This window comes from Pleurodeles waltl, chromosome 12 (assembly GCF_031143425.1).
Source record: "Pleurodeles waltl isolate 20211129_DDA chromosome 12, aPleWal1.hap1.20221129, whole genome shotgun sequence".
NCBI classification, from domain to species: domain Eukaryota; kingdom Metazoa; phylum Chordata; class Amphibia; order Caudata; family Salamandridae; genus Pleurodeles; species Pleurodeles waltl.
Genome location: NC_090451.1, coordinates 6,809,076 through 6,815,206, shown reverse-complemented (window position 1 = coordinate 6,815,206; position 6,131 = coordinate 6,809,076). Strand labels below are relative to the sequence as shown.

The following is a 6,131-nucleotide window of genomic DNA, read 5'->3' as shown; positions in this document are numbered from 1 at the left end:
GGGTTTTGTTGTAAAAGAATAAAAATACTATCCATCCTTTCCTTTTTTTCCGGCAACAAGCGATGTTACAAAGATATCACAGCACACAGTGAGATTGAGTGAAAGAAGAGGCACTGAGGCTGGCGTGCAGCACTCCACAGCTCTTGTTATTGAAATCCAGACAGGGGGCGGAAGGAGAAAAGTATGAAGGAATTGCGATAGTGAGACCAACTCTTCTATCTATCTGCATTACATGGAAAAAGGATATATTTAGTACTCATGGCCGGTTAGCTCAGTTGGTTAGAGCGTGGTGCTAATAACGCCGCGGTCGCGGGTTCAATCCCCGTATGGGCCAGGTTGCATTTTTTCTCTCAACTAAACTCTTTTTTCTCATTTAATCAAGCTCCTATAAATCCATACACTCTGTTGCTCCAGTATACGTTCACTTTCCATTAGTCCTTCTTTTGCCACTGCTGACCAAAGCTCAAGCCGGCAGTGCCAGTAGAACAACACAAGTGCAAGGGATTGTCTCTCCAAGATGGAGACACTGCCTCAGACTATGTCTCGTGAGAGGTGGAGGGAGACCAAGAGCTGATTATTAGATGCGTGGGGATAAGAGGAACATAACTCAGGTGAACAGATTCTGGATAGTGATGCTACAGCTAGGATCAGCAACGTTACAGGGGAAAGGATAGGAAAATAATTAGGTGACAGAAGAATAGAAGTGGCTACAAGGGGGTGTGTCTCTTAAGAGGGCCGAAAGATACACTGAAGGCGAAGGTGAAGTAAAAGAAGAAAGAAAGATCAAAGGAAGTCGACAGCGATTGAGAGAAAACTCACAAAGGCAAATTGAGCAAAAGACAAGGCCTGGGGAGTTAGACTACTTCAATGCAAATTTACGCCGCAGATTAGCATGACAACTGACCCTTGTACAGTGGTGCTGAAACAATTTTCAGTGTGGGGGTGCTGCCATCAAAGGGCTTCTGAAAATCCAGGAATCATACAAAGAACAAGTCCTGCGGAATGAGCCACGCACATTCAGAAAGAATGGTGATGCGTTGGTTACTTATTGGTAATCTTCATTAGCCTTAGTCCATTGCGTCCTTGTGACAGTCATTACAAAGTAAGGTGATGTCACCTTCCAACAGGAAGAAAGAACAGGAGGATCCTTAAATGCTAGCCCCATGCACCCAACCTGGGTGCCAAGCCCTTGCCAAAGGACTGATGGGAAGGTGGGCAGGATGTAATGTTTGTGACAAAGACAAGATGGACTAAGGGTAATGCAGAGTTCAAAACATTGGTACTCAAATGCAAAACAGAAAAATTATTAAGCCATAATGCTTGACAAATGTATGCTCTGAGGACCAAGTAGCCACCCTAGGAATTTCCTAGATTGTTACTCACTGGAATTCAACCCAGGAGGTGGCCATTCCTCTCGTAGACCATCCCTGAACTGGAAGATATTCTAAAAAGCCTTGCAAAGCCAGAAAAATTGACAACTTAATCCACCTACTCAGAGTCATAAAAGTCACCTTCTTGTCTTTTCCAGGCTGTCCAAAAGTCACAAACAAGGAGTCGGTTTTCCTGAACTGCAGAGGCCTGGTGACATGAATGAAAAGAGCTCTTTAAACATCAAGTGTATTCAGAAAATGTTCCTCCGGAGAGGAAGGAGAGGGAATGAAAGAAGGAAGAATTATTTCCTAAGATCTATCAAAAATAGACTTAACCTTTGCAGCAAAGGTAAGGCTAGGCCTTAAAGTTACCACATCTTCCAAAGTATCAAGTGAAGAGAGGACAGCATTTTAAGGCTCCCAGCTCCCCAATTGTTCTCAGCAAGATGATAGGAAATAGGAAAATAACTTTATAGGAAACAATCTTTATGTCTACAGTATCCAGATCCTCAAAGAGATAAAATTGCAAAGCCTATAAAAGAGTAGGAAGATTCTGAGTTGGAGAAAAGGGATTTTTCAAGTGGTCTTACAATTGACAAAAGATCAGAACAGTCTAGACACCAAAGACTGTAACATCGACGAAGGTACAGAAAAGTCCCTAAAAACCTTTATCGCAAAGCAATGAGCTTTCAGAGTGGAAAGAGATTCAAGTGAAACCCATTCAGAAGAAAATGCAAAATAGCAGACAAACTACAGGTAGGTGCCAAAAGATCATGAGCAGAACATCACGTCTCAAAAGACTTCCAGTTCTTTGAGTAAGACTTCGAAGTAGAAGGCCTGCTAGAGTGCTGAATTAACTCCACTAAGGAAGAGGAAAGACCCTTTGCTAGCAGTCCAGACTTCTCAACCTCCAAAGCGATAGAGTGAGTTGGAGCAAGTAGGTCAGGGACGACGTTCTGACAGAGATACACTTGAGCAGTACCCAAGGAGGTAGAAGAGCCAGGGGTTCAGAAGAGGAAACCATGACATCTCTGGCCAATAAGGACCCACAAGAATAAAGTTCCCTCCCCCCTGCTGAGACTTGAAGAGAACCATCTGGATCAATAAAAAGTGGGGGAATGTATAAAGGAGACTTCTCAGCCACTTTATCACCAATACGTCCACTACCTAGGCTCCTTCTCCGGAAGCCTGGATCAGAATCGACAAAGATGAGCATTGTCCTTGTTTGAAAAGAGATCCAGAAAGGGTTTCACAAACTCTCGGCATATCTCTCAAAACAACGACCTGGATAACGTCAACTCCAGCAAATTTGGAAACCTCCAGCTGTCTGCCATCACATTGTCGGTGCCCTTGATGTGTACTGCCGACGTGTGCAACAGGTTGATCTCTGCCCAATAACCCAATTGTTCTGCTATTGCATTGAGGGATTTTGAATGCATGCTTCACTGTTGGTTAATGTAAAAGACAGCTACCTTATTCTCTGTCTTTACTAGCACATTTTTTTGAGACAGATGATGATGGGTAAACTTCAAAGCCCTGTAGATTACCATCAACTCCATCTATTTCCATGACCTCCGACTCTCTAGGAAAGACCACTTGAATCGACAGGATCAGTCCAACACAGTAGGTCTCCAGCCAGGTTTGCTGGCATCTGTTGCGAGGATTCAGGAGCATCCAGGAATATTAGTGTCCACTTAGACCAGTGGTCTTCAAACTCTTTAATGCCGCATCCACCCAATGGGAAAAAAAAAACATTGGTGCCTCCCCTCTGAATTGTCCACAATTCTTCTATTAAATTGACACTGTTTAAATATGTCTAGACCTATTTAAACATTGCAGTTAAGTTCTGTTACTGTTTTAAAAATGCAATCAAATACATGACCCCAAATATACTATTCTCGTCAGGCCTGCCCTACTAACCAATTGCAGCGTCATGCTCTGCTGAGTAAACTGATCTCACGACAGTGAGGAATGCACAGGCCGGGTGGTGCCCGGCGCACAAAAGCGCGCCTTCTTGTGTTGTACGTCTCTTATCGCAAATGCAAACTCAGATTTCCTGCACTGTGGTCGGCAGGAGAGACATGGGAAGGCGCAGTAGGGAAGGCTTGAGGAACGAACCATTGGCTATGTTTTGTTGTTACTTTGTTGACATGAGCTCAAGTAATTTGAAGCAGAAGGAACGGCCAGACCTAAAAAAAAACTCTCTTGCCTCCAACGCCGAATAACCACTATAATTATAATATCTTAAAAGCAGCTGGCCTTGTAAACTTAATGACCATGCAAGCCGATGCATTTTGGGTTTTGTTGTTAAAGAATAAAAATACTATCCATCCTTTCCTTTTTTACCGGCAACAAGCGATGTTACAAAGATATCACAGCACACAGTTAGATTGAGTGAAAGAAGAAGCACTGAGGCTGGCGTGCAGCACTCCACAGCTCTTGTTATTGTAATCCAGACAGGGGGCGGAAGGAGAAAAGTATGAAGGAATTGCGATAGTGAGACCAACTCTTCTATCTATCTGCATTACATGGAAAAAGGATATCTTTAGTGCTCATGGCCGGTTAGCTCAGTTGGTTAGAGCGTGGTGCTAATAACGCCAAGGTCGCGGGTTCGATTCCCGTACGGGCCAGGTTCCATTTTTTCTCTCAACTAAACTCTTTTTTTATCATTTAATCAAGCTCTTATAAATCCATACACTCTGTTGCTCCAGTATACGTTCACTTTCCATTAGTCCTTCTTTTGCCACTGCTGACCAAAGCTCAAGCCGGCAGTGCCAGTAGAACAACACAAGTGCAAGGGATTGTCTCTCCAAGATGGAGACACTGCCTCAGACTATGTCTCGTGAGAGGTGGAGGGAGACCAAGAGCTGATTATTAGATGCGTGGGGATAAGAGGAACATAACTCAGGTGAACAGATTCTGGATAGTGATGCTATAGCTAGGATCAGTAACGTTACAGGGCAAAGGATAGGAAAATAATTAGGTGACAGAAGTATAGAAGTGGCTACAAGGGGGTGTGTCTCTTAAGAGGGCCGAAAGATACACTGAAGGCGAAGGTGAAGTGAAAGAAGAAAGAAAGATCAAAGGAAGTCGACAGTGATTGAGAGAAAACTCACAAAGGCAAATTGAGCAAAAGACAAGGCCTGGGGAGTTAGACTACTTCAATGCAAATTTACGCCGCAGATGAGCATGACAACTGACCCTTGTACAGTGGTGCTGAAACAATTTTCAGTGTGGGGTGCTGCCATCAAAGGGCTTCTGAAAATCCAGGAATTATACAAAGAACTAGTCCTGCGGAATGAGACACGCACATTCAGAAAGAGTGGTGATGCGTTGGTTACCCCATCTTCCAAAGTATCAAATGAAGAGAGGACAGCATTTTAAGGCTCCCAGCTCCCCAATTGTTCTCAGCAAGGTGATAGGAAATAGGAAAATAACTTTATAGGAAACAATCTTTATGTCTACAGTATACAGATCCTCAGAGGGATAAAATTGTAAAGCCTATAAAAGAGTAGGAAGATTCTGAGTTGGAGAAAAGGGATTTTTCAACTGGTCTTACAATTGACAAAAGATCAGAACAGTCTAGACACCAAAGATTGTAACATCTTCGAAGGTACAGAAAAGTCCCTAAAAACCTTGATCGCAAAGCAATGAGCTTTCAGAGTGGAAAGAGATTCAAGTGAAACCCATTCAGGAGAAAATGCAAAATAGCAGACAAACTACAGGTAGGTGCCAAAAGATCATGAGCAGAACATCACGTCTCAAAAGACTTCCAGTTCTCTGAGTAAGACTTCGAAGTAGAAGGCCTGCTGGAGTGCTTAATTAACTCCACTAAGGAAGAGGAAAGACCCTTTGCTAGCAGTCCAGACTTCTCAACCTCCAAAGCGATAGAGTGAGTTGGAGCAAGAAGGTCAGGGACGACGTTCTGAGAGAGACACACTTGAGCAGTACCCAATGAGGTAGAAGAGCCAGGGTTCAGAAGAGGAAACCATGACATCTCTTGCCAATAAGGGCCCACAAGAATAAAGTTCCCTCACCCCTGCTGAGACTTGAAGAGAACCATCTGGATCAATAAAAAGTGGGGGAATGTATAAAGGAGACTTCTCAGCCACTTTATCACCAATACGTCCACTACCTAGGCTCCTTGTTCCGGAAGCCTGGATCAGAATCGACAAAGATGAGCATTGTCCTTGTTTGAAAAGAGATCCAGAAAGGGTTTCACAAACTCTCGGCATATCTCTCAAAACAACGACCTGGATAACGTCAACTCCAGCAAATTTGGAAACCTCCAGCTGTCTGCCATCACATTGTCGGTGCCCTTGATGTGTACTGCCGACGTGTGCAACAGGTTGATCTCTGCCCAATAACCCAATTGTTCTGCTATTGCATTGAGGGATTTTGAATGCATGCTTCACTGTTGGTTAATGTAAAAGACAGCTACCTTATTCTCTGTCTTTACTAGCACATTTGTTTGAGACAGATGATGATGGGTAAACTTCAAAGCCCTGTAGATTACCATCAACTCCATCTATTTCCATGACCTCCGACTCTCTAGGAAAGACCACTTGAATCGAGAGGATCAGTCCAACACAGTAGCTCTCCAGCCAGGTTTGCTGGCATCTGTTGCGAGGATTCAGGAGCATCCAGGTATATTAGTGTCCACTTAGACCAGTGGTCTTCAAACTCTTTAATGCCGCATCCACCCAATGGGAAAAAAAAACATTGGTGCCTCCCCTCTGAATTGTCCACAATTCTTCTATT

General features: G+C 43.6%; 2 non-coding genes across 2 annotated transcripts; both read left to right on the top strand.

Annotated features, from left to right (window-relative positions):
* The first annotated feature begins 260 nt into the window (after positions 1-260).
* On the top strand, positions 261-334 carry TRNAI-AAU (transfer RNA isoleucine (anticodon AAU)). Its single transcript has one exon. It is a non-coding gene; the product is annotated as a tRNA-Ile (tRNA).
* A 3,592-nt stretch (positions 335-3,926) lies between these two features.
* On the top strand, positions 3,927-4,000 carry TRNAI-AAU (transfer RNA isoleucine (anticodon AAU)). The gene has a single exon. It is a non-coding gene; the product is annotated as a tRNA-Ile (tRNA).
* The last annotated feature ends 2,131 nt before the right edge of the window (positions 4,001-6,131 follow it).